The sequence below is a fragment of the Nerophis ophidion genome, linkage group LG09, assembly GCF_033978795.1.
Source record: "Nerophis ophidion isolate RoL-2023_Sa linkage group LG09, RoL_Noph_v1.0, whole genome shotgun sequence".
Taxonomy (NCBI): domain Eukaryota; kingdom Metazoa; phylum Chordata; class Actinopteri; order Syngnathiformes; family Syngnathidae; genus Nerophis; species Nerophis ophidion.
In genome coordinates, this window is record NC_084619.1 from 9167809 (window position 1) to 9189836 (window position 22028).

At 40.6% G+C, this 22028-nt stretch overlaps 1 long non-coding RNA gene across 1 annotated transcript in view; it reads left to right on the forward strand.

The window, feature by feature from the left end:
• The window catches only part of LOC133558980 (uncharacterized), a 153459-nt gene that overhangs the window by 151 nt on the left and 131280 nt on the right, over positions 1-22028 (forward strand). The gene's annotated exons all lie outside the window — the stretch shown is intronic.

Genomic DNA, 22028 nt, shown 5'->3' on the forward strand with positions numbered 1-22028 from the left:
GTGTGCTTCCACACAGACGCCGCAATGGCCATCTGGTGAATGAATGAAGAGACCTCAAAAAGATGGAGAGGATTAGAATTGTGCTGGTAAAATCATGCGCCAGCCTCCTGCAGCGTGCGCCGCATTGCTCGAAAGAATGCAGATCTAATCACACGCGAGCAACATGCAGGATTCCTTTGAGGAGGGCGATTGTTCGCCTTTTAAAGCTTTCCATTGCATCTTGGCCTGGCATTGTGCACTGAAACAATACTATGTTTTACCTCCCGCTGCCACAGAATTGCCAGCAAAAATCATTTTCTTTGATCTAACTCAGGGGTCACCAACGCGGTGCCCGCGGGCACCAAGTAGCCCGTAAGGACCAGATGAGTCGCCCGCTGGCCTGTTCTAAAAATAGCTCAAATAGCAGCACTTACCAGTGCTTCTCTATTTTTTAAATTGTATTTATTTACTAGCAAGCTGTTCTCGATTTGCTCGACATTTTCAATTCTAGGAGAGACAAAACTCAAATAGAATTTGAAAATCCAAGAAAATATTTTAAAGACTTGATCTTCACTTGTTTAATAAATTCTTTTTTTTTTTTTTTTAACTTTGCTTCTTATAACTTCCAGAAACACAATTTTAGAGAAAAAATACCACCTTAAAAATTATTTTAAAACACATATACCGTTTTACCTTTTAAATTCCTTCCTCTTCTTTCCGGACAATTTAAATCAATGTTCAAGTAAATCTTTTTTTTTTAATTATTATTGTAAAGAATAATAAATCAATTTTAATTAAATTCTTCATTTTAGCTTCTGTTTTTTCAACAAAGAATATTTGTGAAATATTTCTTCAAAATTATTATGATTAAAATTGAAAAAAAATATTCTGGCCAATCTAGAAAATCTGTTGGAATCCAATTTAAATCTTATTTCAAAGTATTTTTGAATTTATTTTAAAATTTTTGTTCCAAAAAATCTAGAAGAAATAATGATTAATCTTTGTTAGAAATAGAGCTTGGTCCAATTTGTTATATATTCTAACAAAGTGCAAATTGGATGTTAACCTATTTAAAACCTGTCATCAAAATTCTAAAATTAATCTTAATCAGGAAAAATTACTAATGATGTTCCATAAATTATTTTTTTAAATTTTTCAAAAAGATTCGAATTAGCTAGTTTTTCTTTTCTTTTTTTCGGTTGAATTTGGAATTTTTAAAGAGTCGAAATTGAAGATTCCAGAAAACACAGAGTGAGATTTTCTCCCTCTTGTGCGAAACACAAATGCATAAAATGACGAGTGAAACATTTACAAACACAACAACCAACTTCTAAAACATTAAAACCGACTCCAAAACACATAAAATGACTCCGAAGAGATGCACAGTGACATCTAAAACGTAAATTACTCCTAAAACACATAACAAGACTCCTAAAACTCATAATAAGACTCCTAAAACTATGTTTCAAAATGCAATTTTCATTTTTTTCTTGTTTTCTCCGCTTTTAAACCGCTCAATTAAGTGTTTTTTCATCATTTATTCTCTACAAAAAACCTTCCGTAGAAGGAAAAAAAATGTACGACGGAATGACTGACATAAATACCCTTTTTTTCCCTTTCTTTTTCTATATATATTTATTGTGAGAAATCATTAAGATGATCAGTGTTTCCACAAAGATAAATAATATTAATTATTAATAATAACATAGAGTTAAAGGTAAATTGAGCAAATTGACTATTTCTGGCAATGTATTTAAGTGTGTATCAAACTGGTAGCCCTTGGCATTAATCAGTACCCAAGAAGTAGCTCTTGGTTTCAAAAAGGTTGCTGACCCCTGCTCTAACTGGATAGTTTAATATTATTTTTTTGCGAGAAATGTAAATAAGTCTCATAGTTTTGACATATGTATATTTACTTACATGTCTAGTTTGGGTTGTTTTGGCTCATTTTGAGTCTGTAATGCAACCGAGTAGCAACAATGTGCACTTCAGCAGAAAAGGACAACCTTAAATTATCATAATGCTCGTGCACACTCATACACCGAAATGTTATATAGTCACGAAAAAAAATTAAAAAAAAAATTGTGGTTTACTCTCGCCATTCCAAACCGACACTTACTATTAGACCTTTGTGTTGGAAATGATGAAAAAAAAAAAAACCTCTCAGTACCGGTGGTAAGTTGTTAAATTCACATCATCAAGTGTGTGTTTTCATTAGCATTAAGTGGGAAATTTTGCATGAAAAAGAATCAAACATTATATTTTGACTGCACTGGAACATTTTCCAGAAACATAAGAAGGGCTAGAGGACGGGTGTCTAAAGTTTTTTTGCACGTAGCTTGTTTTGCAAACATAAAATTACTTCCTTATTATTATTAGGCATTATACCAATCTGCCTAATCGCCTATAACACAAAGCTACAGTAGGAAAGGGATTCATATGGCCCCATTTGTCAGGGTTTACCTGACACATGAAACGTGACGAATTGGGTGGCTTACACTATCCACTTTAGCCGCCAATCAATCAATCAATGTTTACTTATATAGCCCTAAATCACTGAATGTCTCAAAGGGCTGCACAAGCCACAACGAGATCCTCGGCTCAGATCCCACATCAGGGCAAGGAAAAACTCAACCCAATGGGATGAAAATGAGAAACCTTGAATTGGACCGCAGATGTGGGGACCCCTCACCAGGGCGACCGGTGCAATGGATGTCAAGTGGATCTAGCATAATATTGTGAGAGTCTAGTCCATATTGGATCGAACATAATAGTGAGAGTCCAGTCCGTAGTGGGTCGAACATAATAGTGAGAGTCCAGTCCATGGTGGAGCTAACATAATAGTGTGAGAGTCCAGTCGATAGTGGATCTAACATAATAGTTTGAGAGTCCAGATGAGTCGCCCGCTGGCCTGTTCTAAAAATAGCTGAAATAGCAGCACTTACCAGTGAGCTGCCTCTATATTTCAAATTGTATTTATTTACTAGCAAGCTGGTATTGCTTTGCTCGACATTTTTAATTCGAAGAGAGACAAAACTCAAATAGAATTTGAAAATCCAAGAAAATACTGTATTTTTAAGACTTGGTCTTCACTTGTTTAGATAAATTCATTTATTTTTTTTACTTTGCTTCTTACAACGTTCAGAAAGACAATTTTTGAGAAAAAATTCAACCTTAAAAATGATTGTAGGATTTTTAAACACATATACCTTTTTATATTTTAAATTCCTTCCTCTTCTCTCCTGACAATTTAAATCAATGTTCAAGTAAAAAAATTCTTCATTTTAGCTTCTGTTTTTTCAACAAAGAATATTTGTGAAATATTTCTTCAAACTTATGATTAAAATTCAAAAAAAAATATTCTGGCAAATCTAGAACATCTGTAGAATCAAATTTAAACCTTATTTCAAAGTCTTTTGAATTTCTTTTAAATTTTTTGTTCTGGAAAATCTAGAAGAAATAATGATGTCTTTGTTAGAAATATAGCTTGGTCCAATTTGTTATATATTCTAACAAAGTGCGGATTGGATTTTAACCTAAAACATGTCATCAAAATTCTAAAATTAATCTTAAACAGGAAAAATGAGTAATGATGTTCCATACATTTTTTTTTAATTTTTTCAAAAAGATTCCAATTAGCTAGTTTTTCTCTTCTTTTTTTTGGTCGAATTTTTAATTTTAAAGAGGCGAAATTGAAGATAAACTATGTTTCAAAATTACATTTTCATTTTTTTTCCCTGTTTTCTCCTCTTTTAAATCGTTCAATTAAGTTTTTTTTTAATCATTTATTTTCTGCAAAAAAAACGTCAGTAAAAGGAAAAAAAATGTACAACGGAATGACAGACAGAAATACCCATTTTTATATATATATATATATATATATATCTATATATATATATATATATATATATATATATATATATATATATATCTATATATATATATATATATATATATAGATATATATATATATATATAGATTTATTATAGGCGGTATAGCTCGGTTGGTAGAGTGGCCGTACCAGCAACTTGAGGGTTGCAGGTTCGAATCCCGCCTCCGCCATCCTAGTTACTGCCGTTGTGTCCTTGGGCAAGACACTTTACCCACCTGCTCCCAGTGCCACCCACACTGGTTTAAATGTAACTTAAATATTGGGTTTCACTATGTAAAGCGCTTTGAGTCACTAGAGAAAAGCGCTATATAAATATAATTCACTTCACTTAAAGGTAAATTGACCAAATTGGCTATTTCTGGCAATTTTTTTTTAAATTGCGTATCAAACTGGTAGCTTTTCGCATTAATCTGTACCCAAGAAGTAGCTCTTGGTTTCAAAAAGGTTGGTGACCCCTGGTCTAAAGTCACTTTTATCTGGAGATTTTCGTCAAAAAATATCAGGTCTTTTCTCATACCAATCACACAATAATAGTGCTATGCTTCATCCGGTCTAACCAACAAGTCAACGGAAAAAAATCATTTAATAATAACGGTTGTGTTGAGTCATTTTTCAGTGGATACTAAATTTACACTGACTACTCTGATGTCTAATTTCTACATTATTGTCCCGTGCTGATACTGCGTAATAAACAGCCACAGACTCATTTTCCCTACGTCTGGAATGTTTGTTTTCGTTGCCCTTCTGTGTCACGTTTTGTTTGTCCAGTGATTGTCTGTCTGCTTATGAAGAGAAACGGACAAGATGCAGGGTACTTTGGAGCCCAACATGCTGTGTGTTTGCAAGTCTTCTGGGCCTAGTGCCACGTCAAACAGACGTCTCCTATTGACTCAGCCACAAGTTGTGGATTTGTCTCCCGTACAAATACACACGTTCTTGACGGCGGAGCACACCGAGAGACGTCCCGGCGTGACAGGAAATGAGAGCTCGCGCAAGCCCTCCCAAAACAACATATTAACTCGGGAACGTTCAAAGCTAATAAACATCAGTTGGACTCCTCCGCAGCGAAGTGGCACTTAAACATACTGCACCAGTGCGAGCTGGACGATTGGCCGTCTGCGCCTGCCCGTCAAAACATGCATCAAGGCTTCTTGACGGCTTCCGCAGGAATCCGGGTTTTGTCCTGCCTGCTGGCGCATCAAATGGGAGTTGGACTGTAATATTTTCTGGGAGCAGCAAATGTTCTTATGCTTCTGTCTGTGGAAACACGATTAAGACTGCAGCTTCACTAAATGGATTCATCATAGGGACCCAATCAGACACACTTTATCTGCATGGACCAGACATGTAAAGTAGCCACGAGGGGAATATGCATTAAATACTGCATTAGTCCTTATACAGTAAAATCATTCTGATCCACATTTCAATTTGTTTAACCCTCAGGTGACAAATGCTGACTTTTTTGCCGTTTAAAATTTTTTTCTGCTGTATTTTAGCCCGTGAATGCGTGGGTTCCCTCCGGGTACTCCGGCTTCCTCCAGCTTCCAAAGACATGCACCTGGGGATAGGTTGATTGGCAACACTAAATCGGTCCTAGTGTGTGAATGTGAGTGTGAATGTTGTCTGTCTATCTGTGTTGGCCCTGCGATGAGGTTGCGACTTGTCCAGGGTGTATACCGCCTTCCATCTGATTGTAGCTGAGATAGGCACCAGTGCCCCCCGCGACCCCTAAAATGAATAAGCGGTAGAAAAAGGATGGATGGATAGCCATATTTTTTGTTGTTTTACTCCATTCTACATTATTTTTTTATGTAAAATGTAAAAATGTCAGTGTTCAATTCATTCACAGATTTACGATACAATGGCAGTTATTTGACAATACTCCAAAGCCAAACAGGACACAAAAGTCCTTAATTTTTCAAAGGGCATAAAACCATACATATACATACATACTTAATACTTATATATATATATATATATGTATATATATATATATATATATATATATATATATATATATATATATATATATATATATATATATATATATATATATATATACATATATATATATATATACATATACATATATACACATACATACATATGCACATATGCATACATATATACATACATAGATGTACACGTACTGTACATATGTATACATACTGTATATACCTATATGCAAATGTACATATACATATATGTATATATAGAGACATATATACATTTATATATACATACACATATTTACATACATATATATATATATATATATATATATATACATATACACACATACATATATATGTATATATATGTACATATGCATACATATATACATACATTTATGTACATACACTGTACATATGTATATATACTGAATATACCTATATACACATATATGTATATATAGAGACATATATACATTTATATATTGCACATATGTGGTTTAAAGGGGAACATTATCACCAGACATATGCAAGCGTCAATATATACCTTGATGTTGCAGAAAAAAGACCATGTATTTTTTTAACCGATTTCTGAACTCTAAATGGGTGAATTTTGGCAAATTAAATGCCTTTCTGTTTATCGGTCTTTTAGCGATGACGTCAGAACGTGACGTCACCGAAGTAACACACCCGCCATATTCATTTTCACATTACAAACACCGGGTCTCAGCTCTGTTATTTGCCGTTTTTTCGACTATTTTTCGGAACCTTGGAGACATCATGCCTCGTGGGTGTGTTGTCGGAGGGTGTAACAACACTAACAGGGAGGGATTCAAGTTGCACCACTGGCAAGAAATCTGCCACCAGACCCCCATTGAATGTACCAAAGTGTTTTCACAATTTACCCGAGATGCTAAGACAGACATGGCACAGAGATGTATGGATAACCTGCGGATGCATTTGCAACTATTAAGTCAACGAAATCACAAAGGTGAGTTTTGTTGATGTTGTTGACTTATGTGCTAATCGGACATATTTGGTTGCGGCGTGACAACCAGCTAATCGATGCTAACATGCTACGCTAATCGATGCTAACATGCTATTTACGCTAGCTGTATTTATATTGGAAACTAGATACCCACATTTAATGCGAAACAAACACTTACCAATCGACGGATTTAAGTTGCTCCAGTGTCACAAGATGCGAAAGTCCTGATCGTTTGGTCCGAACATTTTACCGGCGATGCTAATAAGGCAGCCATGCTATAGGCCACTTCATTAGGTACACCCACGCTATGGCCGAATAGCGTCAATAGCTATTCACTCAATAGCTATTCACTCAATAGCTTCAATTTCTTCTTCAATTTCGTTTTCGCTATCTGCCTCCATACTCCGACCATCTGTTTCAATACACGCGTAATCTGTTGAATCGCTTAAGACGCTGAAATCCGAGTCTGAATCCGAGCTAATGTCGCTATATCTTGCTGTGATAACCGCCATGTTGTTTGTATTGGCAGCCCTGTATGACGTCACAGGGAAATGGATAGTGGTTTCGAAGATAGCGAAAATAAGGCACTTTAAAGTTTTATTTAGGGATATTCCGGGACCGGTAAAATTTTGAAAAAAACTTCAAAAAATACAGCAAGCCACTGGGAACATATTTTTATTGTTTTTAACCCTTTTGAAATTGTGATAATGTTCCCCTTTAACAATTGTAAATGAAGAGTTATCTGTTAAACTTTTCAAGATTGTTGTGAGGTCGTTCCATTCCTTTAAGGCTTTATATGAAATGGCTTATTGTGCAAAATATATTTTACATCTGGGTACGCTACATAACCGCAACATGTCAGTTTTAAAAAACAAAAAAACAATAACATTATAATTTGTACACTTTCAGAATGCGCTTGTTCTGTTTTTAAACAAAGACAACCGTCTGAAGTTGTCTTTATTTCTAAGTTATTGTGCTGTGATTTTACCAGTCCCGGCCCATTTTTCTCCACGTGGCCCCCGATCTAAAACGAGTTTGACACCCCTGATATAAAAGAAAAACATATGCACACACATGCACAGTTGCACATGTTTGATACCCACCGAATCGAACATTAATTCAGCTGTAAAGATGCAGCCTCCGCTAAAAATACAACAATGCAATTGCATGAGACAGCTGGAGTGACACGCTGGAGGCAAAATAACTCTTCCTTCAGTTCGTTGGAGATCAAGAGAGAGATATTAAGCTGGATATAGCTCCACTGTGGGGATTGCAAGGAGGCGGAAGAAAGACAGGGGAAGGAGGGTGGTGTGGTGAAAAGACAAAATGCGAAAAGACGGCGAGGATGCGATTTCTCTGCATGTAATCCCTGCGGGGAGACAGTATTGCTCATTTAGATTCAAGAATGATACAAATGAAATGAGCGGGCAATAAGCTCCTAGAAGCAGCGACTTTATGCAAATAATAGATGTAGAAACCCCGTTTCCATATGAGTTGGGAAATTTGTAAGATGTAAATATAAACAAAATACAATGATTTGCAAATCATTTTCAACCCATATTCAGTTGAATATGCTACAAAAACAACATATTTGATATTCAAACTGATAAACTTTTTTTTTTTTGCAAATATTCATTAACTTTAGAATTTGATGCCAGCAACATGTGACCAAGAAGTTGGGAAAGGTGGCAATAAATACCGATTAAGTTGAGGAATGCTCATCAAACACTTATACGGAACATCCCACAGGTGTGCAGGCTAATTGGGAACAGGTGGGTGCCATGATTGGGTATAAAAGCAGCTTCCATGAAATGCTAAGTAATTCACAAACAAGGATGGGGTGAGGGTCACCACTTTTTAAGCAAATTGTCGAACAGTTTTAGAACAACATTTCTCAACGAGCTATTGCAAGGAATTTAGGGATTTTACCATCTACGGTCCGTAAAATCATCAAAAAGTTCAGAGAATCTGGAGAAATCACTGCACGTAAGCGATGATATTACGGACTTTTGATCCCTCAGGCACTACTGCATCAAAAACCGACATCAGTGTGTAAATGATATCACCACATGGGCTCAGGAACACTTCATAAAACCACTGTCAGTAACTATAGTTGGTCGCTACATCTGTAAATGCAAGTTAAAACTCTACTATGCAAAGCCAAACCCATTTATCAAAAATATCCCGAAACGCCGCCGGCTTGGCTGGGCCCGAGCTCATCTAAGATGGACTGATTCAAAGTGGAAAGGTGTTCTTTGGTCTGACGAGTCCACATTTCGAATTATATTTGGAAACAGAGGACGTGGTGTCCTCCAGAACAAAGAGGAAAATAACCATTCGGATTGTTATAGGCGCAAAGTTCAAAAGCCAGCATCTGTGATGGTATGGGGGTGTATTAGTGCCCAAGGCATGGGTAACTTACACATCTGTGAAGGCACCATTAATGCTGAAAGGTCCATACAGGTTTTGGAGCAACATATGTTGTCATCCAAACAACGTTCCCATGGACGCCCCTGCTTATTTCAGCAAGACAAATGTTACAACAGTGTGGCTTCGTAAAAAAAGAGTGTGGGAACTTTCAGACCTGTCTCTCATCGAAAATGTGTGGCGCATTATGAAGCGTAAAATACGACAGCGGAGATCCCGGACTGTTGAACGACTGAAGCTCTACATAAAACAAGAATGGGAAAGAATTCCACTTTCAAAGGTTCAACAATTAGTTTCCTCAGTTCCCAAACGTTTATTGAGTGTTGTTAATAGAAAAGGTGACGTAACACAGTGGTGAACATGCCCTTTCCCAACTACTTAGGTACGTGTTGCAGCCATGAAATCCTAAGTTAATTATTATTTGCCCAAAAAAATAAGATAATGAGTTTGAACATCAAATATGTTGTCTTTGTAGTGCATTCAATTGAATATGGGTTGAAAAGGATTTGCAAATCATTGTATTCCGTTTATATTTACATCTAACACAATTTCTCAACTCATATGGAAACAGGGTTTGTAATAGATAAATAAGGAGTAATATTGCCAGTGATTTTATTTTATTCATCAATAATTGTCCTTAGTTGTGCTGCATTGCTGCAGTGCAGCAGGGTTTCTTTTTCTGCACCTGACATTCTCTGAGTAATGATGAAAAATGACCCACAGCATCGTGACTCCATGTTTGGACCCGCCTGACTCAAACAGTTCAATTCATTATCTCCTTATGCTGTATCGCTCTAAAATACCTGTTGTTGTTTTCCACTGAGAGGATGTTTGTGTTTGACTCAACTCATGCCTTCAAGATGCACGTTTGGTGGCTGGTTCGGTTTTATTCTTTAAGCTTTGCATGCCCAGTTCAGTAAAAAGTTAATGCTGACGCATAGATTCTGAGTTATTACTCTCGGACTTTATCCAGAAAGTAGCTTAAAGCGGTTGACATTTCTCCGTCCCTGCAGGTTTGAACAAAAACAAAGCAATACGTATACTTACTTAATGTGCTTGTCTATGCTGCTATTTCAGTATGTCTGCTTGGTTGCCATAGTTTCCAAAATATTTCCCATGATGTTTAATTTGAGATATGATAAATCATGTACACCAGATTTAGGAATAAAAACCATAAAATGTTTTCCAAGTTGTTTCAAATATTTCCCATGCTGTTTAATTTGAGATATGATAAATCATGTACACCAGATTTAGGAATAATAACCAGAACATATTTCCCAAGTTGTTTTGAAATATTTCCCATGTTGTTTGATTTGAGATATGATAAATCATGTACAGCATATTTAGAAATAAACACCATAATAGACTCTTACACTTTTGCTACCCCTTTATGTTAGCATATTGGAAGTTGTCACTACAATTCAAATCATACAAAAAGGTATGCACGAAATAATGCAAGACGGCAACACGGTCTGTTGAAAACACAGAATTTTGCTATGTAAACACTAATTGATTGCAATAATTATGTCCTGTAGTACAGGGCTTCTTAACCTTTTTTGACCATGGGGCCCAACTTTTCCACGACAGAAGTGCCAGGGGCCCACTAGGGTTAGAGTTAGGGTTAGGGTTACACATATATATATATATATATATATATATATATATATCCATCTTCTTCCACTTATCCGAGGTCGGGTCGCGGGGCAAACAGCTTAAGCAGGGGAACCCAGACTTCCCTCTCCCCAGCCACTTCGTCCAGTTCTTCCCGGGGGATCCCGAGACGTTCCCAGGCCAGCCGGGAGACATAGTCTTCCCAACGTGTCCTGGGTCTTCCCCGTGGCCTCCTACCGGTTGGACGTGCCCTGAACACCTCCCTAGGGAGGCGTTCGGGTGGCATCCTGACCAGATGCCCGAACCACCTCATCTGGCTCCTCTCGATGTGAAGGAGCAGCGGCTTTACTTTGAGTTCCTCCCGGATGGCAGAGCTTCTCACCCTATCTCTAAGGGAGAGCCCCGCCACACGGCGGAGGAAACTCATTTCGGCCGCTTGTACCCGTGATCTTATCCTTTCGGTCATGACCCAAAGCTCATGACCATAGGTGAGGATGGGAACGTAGATCGACCGGTAAATTGAGCGCTTTGCCTTCCGGCTCAGCTCCTTCTTCACCACAACGGATCGGTACAACGTCCGCATTACTGAAGACGCCGCACCGATCCGCCTGTCGATCTCACGATCCACTCTTCCCCCACTCGTGAACAAGACTCCTAGGTACTTGAACTCCTCCACTTGGGGCAGGGTCTCCACCTCAACCCGGAGATGGCACTCCACCCTTTTCTGGGCGAGAACCACGGACTCGGACTTGGAGGTGCTGATTTTCATTCCGGTCGCTTCACACTCGGCTGCAAACTGATCCAGTGAGAGCTGAAGATCCCGGTCAGATGAAGCCATCAGGACCACATCATCTGCAAAAAGCAGAGACCTAATCCTGCGGTCACCAAACCGGAACCCCTCAACGCCTTGACTGCGCCTAGAAATTCTGTCCATAAAAGTTATGAACAGAATCGGTGACAAAGGACAGCCTTGGCGGAGTCCAACCCTCACTGGAAATGTGTTCGACTTACTGCCAGCAATGCGGACCAAGCTCTGGCACTGATCGTACAGGGAGCGGACCGCCACAATAAGACCGTCCGATACCCCATACTCTCTGAGCACTCCCCACAGGACTTCCCGAGGGACACGGTCGAATGCCTTCTCCAAGTCCACAAAGCACATGTAGACTGGTTGGGCAAACTCCCATGCACCCTCAAGAACCCTGCCGAGAGTATAGAGCTGGTCCACAGTTCCACGACCAGGACGAAAACCACACTGTTCCTCCTAAAGCCGAGGTTCGACTATCCGGCGTAGCCTCCTCTCCAGTACACCTGAATAAACCTTACCGGGAAGGCATATATATATATATATATATATATATATATATATATATATATATATATATATATATATATATATATATATATATGCTGGTGCCTATCTCGGCTGCATTCGGGCGGAAGGCAGCCTCCACCCTGGACAAGTCGCCCCTCATTGGAAGGCCAAACACAGATAGACAGACACCATTCACATTTCATGAAGTTTGGTTCTTTTGTGAATTTATTATGGGTCTACTGAAAATGTGACCAAATCTTCTGGGTCAAAAGTATACATACAGCAGTGTTAATATTTAGTTACATGTCCCTTGGCAAGTTTCACTGCAATAAGGCGCTTTTTGTAGCCATCCACAAGCTTCTGGTTGAATTTTTGACCACTCCTCTTGACAAAATTGGTGCAGTTCAGCTAAATGTGTTGGTTTTCTGACATGGACTTGTTTCTTCAGCATTGTCCACACGTTTAAGTCAGGACTTTGGGAAGGCCATTCTAAAACCTTAATTTTAGACTGATTTAGGCATTATTTTACCACTTTTGACGTGTGTTTGGGGTCATTGTCCTGTTGGAACACCCAACCGCGCCCAAGACCTAACCTCCGGGCTGATGATTTTAGGTAGTCCTGAATAATTGGTGTTTTACAGAGAGTAAATGGGACAATGATAAAGGAGAATTACCTCCAAATTCTTTAGGTATTGGGCGCTGATGGGTGTTCCAACTGTCAGGCTTGCCCCTGACAGTTTGTCTGTTTTAGTTTTTTCCTCTGCATTTGTCTGTTTCCTATATTTAGTATTTACTGTATTTTAGTTCCTGTTCAGTGCTCTTAATTTGTCAGCTTCCTGTCTTGTTCCATGAGTGCTGTGTTCCTCCTCAGCTGCGGCTGATTGGCACCTGGCCACACCTGTTGCCAATCAGCCGGCTTCTAGTTGTACCTGCTTTGTCTTGTGTCAGTTGCTGGATCATTGTATTGTATTGTATTGTCGTTTCCTCATGTCACTCTTGCGTCTTTGCTACCTGTCGTGTCTGGCATCATTTCAGCTATTACCTGTCGTGCTACATCTTGTCCTGGTCGTCGTAGCGGTAAGCTGTTTTTGTTAGCCATGGCTATTTCCAGTTTTTCTGTGTGTTATCCTCTAGCTTCCATGCTAAAGTTCCTTTTTGTTTTTCTAGCTCCCAGTGCTAGCTCTCTTAGTTTGTTATTCCGCCCATGTGCGTGATTTTTGTTTGTTCTTGTTCTATTATTTATATTAAATAATGTCTTCATATTCTATGCCTGCCTCTGTCTCTGCATCTTGGGGTTCAACAACAAATAACCCTGACACCAACAGGACAATGACCCCAAACACACGTCAAAAGTGGTAAAGGAATGAGTGAATCAGGCGAGAATTAAGGTTTTAGAATGTCCTGACTTAAACGTGTGGACAAAAACCAACCAAATTTAGCTTAACTGCACCAATTTTGTCAAGAGGAGTGGTCAAAAATTCAACCGTAAGCTTGCCAGAAGCTTGCGGATGGCTACCAAAAGCGCCTTATTGCATTGAAACTTGCAAAGGGGACATGGAACAAAATATTATCATTGCTGTATGTATACTTTTGAGCCAGCAGATTTGGTCACATTTTCAGTAGACACATAATAAATTCATAAAATAACCAAACTTCATGAACGTTTGTTTATGACCAACAAGTATGTGCTCCAATCACTCTATCACCAAAAAATAAGAGTTGTTGAAATGATCGGAAACTCAAGACAGCCATGACATTATGTTCTTTACAAGTGTATGTAAACTTTTGACCTTTCAAGTGTTCTGTTGTCATAAATTAGACATTAAGTTTGCACATGTTTTAATACACGCAAACCTTAACAGTACTAGATTCAATTTAAAACAGCACTTCTTCAAGGCAAAGCACTTTTTTTTTTATTCTCATGAGGTTACGTTCTCCACTAAAAGTCCACCAGATGGTACATTTTGTTGGTTAAAAACTTTTTTTGTCAGATTGTTTCTGTTCACCTGCCTTGAGGGACAGCCAGATAAACATTGGCTCCGGCTCAACAATCAGTGTTGGATGTTTTTTTTTTTTTCAACCAACGCCATCTAGGTGAAAACTGACATCAGAGCAGTTGAGAGCAAACAAATTGCAGAGAGACCTCTGTAGTGATGAGTCTCTTGTGTCCTTTTCATCTTTGCAAGCAAGGAGCGGACACTAAGGCTAAAACAGCAGTGTTCATTTAAGTAATAACGCTCTACAGGCCCATTATCATTTTATGACTTATACTCATAAGTTCAGCATTGACCATGAAGAGTTGGCTTGTTAAAGATTTTATGAGCTTTTAGGGATTTTGGCTTGTCAGCGATACTTACAACATCCCGATCGCTGCTCCACAGAGCTGATGTGGATATTAGGATACCACCAGCAGGATTTTCCCAATAGCGAGACTAAAAATGAAGCTGTCAAAAAAGAAGACGAAGTGGAACAAAATTCCCCCCTTTATAAAGTTTGGGCTGGACAAAGTGCACCTATTTCATTTCTAAGACATCTTACTGGCTAAAAATAGTTTTTCTGTCAGGGTGAGAGTTCATCCCAAATTTATAAATGCATTTGGACCTTATTCGTGAAATTAAGAGAAAAGAAGGCTTGCAGGAAGCATATGGTTGGGTAATAATAATTATTTTGACCCAATTGGGGCTGAGGGATGAAGCTGTCGTCTGAGCGTTTAGATGGTGAACGTGTGAACCGGAAGTAGCAGACAATGTGCGCGTGACGTCACGTGTTGTGGAGCTCCTCACATCCTCACGTTGTTTATAATGTGAGCCTCCAGCAGCAAGAGCTATTCGGACCGAGAAAGCGGCGATTTCCCCACTAATTTGAGCGAGGATGAAAGATTTGTGGATGAGGAAAGTGAGAGTGAAGGACTAGAAAAAAAAAAACTAGACGGCAGAGCGATTCAAATGTTATTAGACAAATTTACTAGGATAATTCAGAAAAATCCCTTATCTGCTTATTGTGTTACTAGTGTTTTAGTGAGATTATATGGTCGTACCTGTACAACCTGAAAGTCGGAGGGGTGTGGCCACGGGTGTGGTGACCGCCGGTGTCTCTGAGGGAAGCCACTTTTCTCGACGAGGCGAAGGCGGCCGGTGGGGCTGGGCTAAGAATTTTTTCCCCCCCCTCCTCCACGGTGGAAGCCTCCGACGGGCGGGGGCGGCCGGTGGGAGGAGGCAAGAGAGTCCGCCGCTGCCTCTTTGACAGACGCAGGAGGAACGACGCAAGCTTTCCGCCCATGTCTACGGTAAGAGCTGACTTATTATCACCATTTTCTCACCGGCCGGTTGACATGTGGTAGGGAACCATGTTCGCTTGACCGCTCTGTTCCATAGTAAAGCTTCACCGTCATCTTTGGGGGATGTAAACAAGGAAACAACGGCTGTGTTTGTGTTGCTAAAGGCGGCCGCAATACACCGCTCCCCACCTACAGCTTTCTTCTTTGACGTCTCCATTATTCATTGAACAAATTGCAAAAAAATTCAGCAACACAGATGTCCATAATACCGTGGAATTATGCTATGAAAAGAGACGACTTATAGCTGTGAACGGTGCCGGAACAAAATGTCCTCTACTATGCGTGACGCCGCGCGCACGGGTCATCATACCGCGACGTTTTAGCATGATACTTCCGTGTGAAATTTTAAATTGCAATTTAGTAAACTAAACCGGCCGTATTGGCATGTGTTGCAATGTTAATATTTCATCATTGATATATAAACTATAAGACTGCGTGGTCGGTAGTAGTGGGTTTCAGTAGGCCTTTAAAATAATTCAATATATATATATATATATATATATATATATGTCTTGATTGGATTATCCAGAGAATAGTGCTCGATACCGTGGAAGAGCGCAATATGTAGGTGTGGGAAAAATCACAATATATATATATATATATATTTTTTTTCATCTCGGGCTATTGACTGAATCCCGGACCTTGATCTCGCAGTTACTGACCTGTGATAAAGTGCATGTTTAGCGTGTTCATATCCGTGGCAGAAGCCAGTAACGGTAGAGTTGCCAGAGAAGGTAAGCTGAAGCCGGCCAGCTTTTCTGCCTTCAGATGGTGCAGCAGATGGCGGTATCCTGAGGGTTCTGCGGTGCAGCCAATAAGCCAACCCTCTATATAGCGCTCTCACCCCCGATTACTTACCAGGAGCACATAATACCAGTGATTCGTGCATGCTGAACCAGTTTATTTTGAGTCTGCAAAAGCCCGGTCTACTTTAGTGCTATAGGCATAATCCCCCCCCCCCCCCCGATTATTTTTTGGGGTTTCCGGATATTGGTGCCTCTCCGATACATCATCCGGGGCTAACATTCTCCGATTTTCACTCGGGCTACAATATTGAGGGCGTGGCGAGATGGCTTTACTTTTAACGTCCTCTACAATATGTCATGGCGCCCGCCTTCACACCATGCTATCTGTGTGCAGGCCGGACGCATGCATTTCGCTGCTTCTATCGCCAAACGTACGAGATTGCAAGGCATACTTGGTCAACAGCTATACAGGTTACACTGAAGGTTGCGATATAAACAACTTTAAAACTCTTACTAATATGCGCCACACCGTGAACCCACAACAAACAAGAATGACAAACACATTTCGGGAGAACATCCTCACAGTAACACAAGATACACACAACATAACAATTACCCAGAATCCCATGCATCCATGACTATTCCTGGCTATATTATACACCCCCGCACCCCCAACACCGCCCACCTCAATCGACGCATTGAGGGGGGGGGTTTGGTGCTAGTGAAGTGAAGTGAATTATATAACCCATCCACCCATCCATCCATTTTCTACCGCTTATTCCCTTGTGGGGTCGCGGGGGGCACTGGCGCCTATCTCAGCTACAATCGGGCGGAAGGCGGGGTACACCTCAATATCTAAATTGCATTTAAACCAGTGTGGGTGGCACTGGGAGCAGGTTGGTAAGGTGTCCTGCCCAAGGACACAACGGCAGCGACTAGGATGGCGGAAGCGGGAATCGAACCTGCAACCCTCAAGTTGCTGGCACGGCCACTCTACCAACCGAGCTATGCCGCCCACACTGGTTTGAATGTAATTTAGATATTGGGTTTCAGCGGTGCTAGCGGGGTGTATAATCTAGCCAGGAAGAGTCATGGGAGCATGGGATTCTGGGTAACTGTTATGTTGCGTTTATAACGTGTTACAGTCCGGATATACTCCCAAAATGTGTTTGTCATTCTTGTTTGGTGTAGGTTCACCGCGTGGCGCATATTAGTAAGAGTGTTAAAGTGTTTTATATCACAACCTTCAGTGCGACCTGTACGGCGAATATGCCTCGCAGTCGTGTACGTGTATCTGCGGAAGCCACAGACAACATGTTACCGGGCCGGCAAACTGCTTGTACATTTTGTAGAAGACGTCAAATGCAGTGGTCTTCATAGTACGGCCTTATTATTGTTATCTGGGTCACCATCAGCAGATAATCGCGAGGATATTTGCTTTGAGAATTCGGGAACCTTCCGGGAAATTTGGGAGGGTTGACAAGTGCAATGCTGTCAAGCGGAATTCATATAAAAGTCGCGGGCCGCACTAACATTAAGTGTTATTTCATTTTGAATTTCAAAAGAGTTTTGTGGCTGCTATTGTCTTCTTTATTTTGTGAAACGAGTCAAAATGGATCTTTGAGCGGTAAAGGTTGCCGACCCCTGCTATAGGCCATCCTACGGTCAAAGATAGCATTCTGTAAGTCTACAGCATCCTGTCTTAGATACGAGTTCATCATATCAGAGAACAAATATTTAGGCCCTTGTTGGCTGAGTATTAGTAGAAATAAATGTTCTCTTTGGGGAAAAGCTTCAAATAAGGATTGTTATGGGATCTGTATCTGTTTTTGCTGATCTTGGCAAAAGGCCTAAGGAATGCGAGACTGAAAGGAGTCCAACGGCTCGCTATTACCATATAACAAACATCTGCTACAATCACATAACCTTTTTTTTATTTTTATACCCATGACACAGATATTTGACAGCCATGAGGGAAAAACAACTAAATACATGCGTTGCGATCCGTGACTCGGATCTTCACATATTATTGTTTATTTTTCCATCTTTGTTCTTATTCTCCGTTTGATCCGTTTATTTCCCGTTTAGTCCATCACCATCCATCCATCCATCCATCCATTTTCTACCGCTTAATCCCTTTTTGGGGTCGCGGGGGGCGCTGGCGCCTATCTCAGCTACAATCGGGCGGAAGGCTGGGTACACCCTGGACAAGTCGCCACCTCATCGCAGGGCCAACACAGATAGACAGACAACATTCACACTCACATTCACACACTAGGGACCATTTAGTGTTGCCAATCAACCTATCCCCAGGTGCATGTCTTTGGAAGTGGGAGGAAGCCGGAGTACCCGGAGGGAACCCACGCATTCACGGGGAGAACATGCAAACTCCACACAGAGAGATCCCGAGCCTGGATTTGAACCCAGGACTGAAGGACCTTCATATTGTGAGGCAGACGCACTAACCCCTCTTCCACCGTGAAGCCCTAGTCCATCACCATGGTTACTTATTAGTTTCAGCTGTTACTCCCGGTTCCTGCACACCTGTTCTCTGTGAATCACCTTCCCTTTATAAGCCTTCCTCTTTTCATTCTTCTGCCTGGGACTCTAGTTTGTTTTCACACAACGGTACGTCTGCTTTGCACTTTTGCTTACATGCAATTCCTGTAGTATTCTCGCCAGCTCTCACGCTGCGCAATTTGATCTATTCTTAGCTCTCATGCTAAATGTTTTGTTTTCCCCTTTGTGTGCCTATGTGCCAGTTTAATTTACTATCTGCGTTCAATAGACTCCGGCTTATTAGTGATCCCTAGAGCCCAAAAAAAGTCTGCGGGCTATAGAGCGTTTTCCGTTCGGGCTCCAGTACTCTGGAATGCCCTCCCGGTAACAGTTCGAGATGCTACCTCAGTAGAAGCATTTAAGTCTCACCTTAAAACTCATCTGTATACTCTAGCCTTTAAATAGGCCTCCTTTTTAGACCAGTTGATCTGCCGCTTCTTTTCTTTCTCCTATGTCCCCCCCTCCCTTGTGGAGGGGGTCCGGTCCGATGACCATGGATGAAGTGCTGGCTGTCCAGAGTCGAGACCCAGGATGGACCGCTCGTCGGGACCCAGGATGGACCGCTCGCCTGTATCGGTTGGGGACATCTCTACGCTGCTGATCCGCTTGAGATGGTTTCCTGTGGACGGGACTCTCGCTGCTGTCTTGGATCCGCTTGAACTGAACTCTCGCGGCTGTGTTGGAGCCACTATGGATTGAACTTTCACAGTATCATGTTAGACCCGCTCGACATCCATTGCTTTCGGTCCCCTAGAGTGGGGGGGTTGCCCACATCTGAGGTCCTCTCCAAGGTTTCTCATAGTCAGCATTGTCACTGGCATCCCACTGGATGTGAATTCTCCCTGCCCACTGGGTGTGAGTTTTCCTTGCCCTTTTGTGGGTTCTTCCGAGGATGTTGTAGTCGTAATGATTTGTGCAGTCCTTTGAGACATTTGTGATTTGGGGCTATATAAATAAACATTGATTGATTGATTGATGATCCTAGCTTTCATGCTAGCGTCTTTTGTTTGCCTTTCCTTAGCTCCAGTATTTTTGTTTTCTAGCACCCTTTGTTATTCAAATAAATAGTTAAACCTTACCTTTCCTGTGTTCTATTTCGACGCATCCTCGGGGGAATCGAACCCGGCACCACGATGCCGAACAGACGTAACAAGATGCACTGAACAGATTATAAGACTCTTGAACGCATCATAATAATCCTCCAAATTCCCCCCAATAATGGATTAACTCGCTGGAATATAATGAGAATATAACATAAGTCCATAAACGTGGATGCATGTGCAAAAGTGCAACATATTTATCTGTATAGTAATCAATGTATTTACATCTGCACCTTATTGATTTGTTTTTATCCTGCACTACACTGCAAAAGCTGAGATCTAAGTGGTGAAGTGAATTATATTTATATAGCGCTTTTCTCTAGTGACTCAAAGCGCTTTACATAGTGAAACCCAATATCTAAGTTACATTGAAACCAGTGTAGGTGGCACTGGGAGCAGGTGGGTAAAGTGCCTTGCCCAAAAGGACACAACGGCAGTGACAAGGATGGCGGAAGCGGGAATTGAACCTGCAACCCTCAAGTTGCTGGCATGGCCGCTCTACCGACCGAGCTACGCCGTTCCCAGTAAGATTAGGTATCTCAAATAAGGGTGATATTTGCTTATTTTCTATCTGATAAGATATTTTTTCTCCTTAAGCAGATTTTATTTTAGAGTGTTTTACTTGTTTTAAGGGGGTTTGGTCCTAAATGATCTCAGTAAGATATTACAGCTTGTTGCTGAGATTTGATGACGTATATTGAGTAAAACATGCTTGAAACTTGAATATCAACTGATGCAAAGCCGTGGCATCAACACTCACAAGTATAAAACTGCTATGATCAGCCGCCCGGATCATACTTTGTCTTGGTTTTTGAGTCCTTTTTGATTAATTTTGGACTCTTCCGATCCCTAGTTGTGGACTTCCTTCGTTTTTTCTACGTTACCATGGTTTCACATTTGTTCCACCTGCTCTGCTTTAGAAACACACCTGTGTTTTGATGTCTGCTTTAGTATTTAAGCCTGCCTTCTATCTACCACCGTTCTTTCTGGACCCTTTGTTTGCTGTAAGCAATGTTCACGAGGTAACCATCTATGTCTTGTTCCATGCTAAGTTCTACTTTAGCTTTTCGTGCGCTCTGCACATTTTGTTTTGTAATATGAACTCTCTGCTAGTTAGCTTTAGCTTCCCGTGCATTCGACACACGTTTCTCTTTTGTTAATTTCGCCTGTTTTCTACCAGTATTATTTGTTATTAAATCATCTTACCTTCACATTGTTGTCCGGATTGTCCATGTTAGCACTAGAGCAGGGGTGGGCATTACGTCGATCACGACATGTGCTAAAGTAGTTGGGAAAGGGCATGTTCACCACTGTGTTACATCACCTTTTCTTTTAATAACACTCAATAAACGTTGGGGAACTGAGGAAACTAATTGTTGAAGCTTTGAAAGTGGAACTTTTACCCATTCTTGTTTTATGTAGATCAGGAAGTGCCCATTACGTCGATCGCGATCGACTGGTCGATCTCGGAGGGTGTGTCAGTCGATCTCAAGCCAGGCATTAAAAAATAGACATAAAAATGAGCAATCATCAATCATACCAAGACTTCACTTTCGTCAGTTGTTTGACATTCTCGGCACCCGAGGATCTTGTGAGATGACGCTGGCTGCTGCGAGCTCATATTTAAGAAAAAAATCACTAACAGGGCGGACGCAGAGAAACACATTTTATTTCTAGAGACTCCGTACCTACTGTCAAAACTCTAAAGACCGACTGCACAGTTCCTGTCTTCACCATAAAAGACCTGTTTCATCCTGCCTGTGCTAACAAAATAAGAGTCTCAGAAAGCTAGCAAGCTACGGAGTTTGATGCCAATGTATTTCTCCCCCGCCCTCAGCGACCGCTTTCTCACTTGCTTGCCCACCCGCACAGTCACTGACGTCACTCACCTGCTGCCAGACATTAAAGGGCCACACACACATATGCTACTCTCATAACAAAGTGTTTAAAAACGAGTATGCAAGTTGGACAAATGAGATGCCAAATCCAACCACTTTCATGTGGTATTGGACAGAAAGGACAACTTTTTTTCTCCTCCATTTGAAAATGCGGACGTTATCAGCACCACTGTCTAATTCCAATCAATGCAAGTCATCAGAATCAGGTAATACACCAACTTAT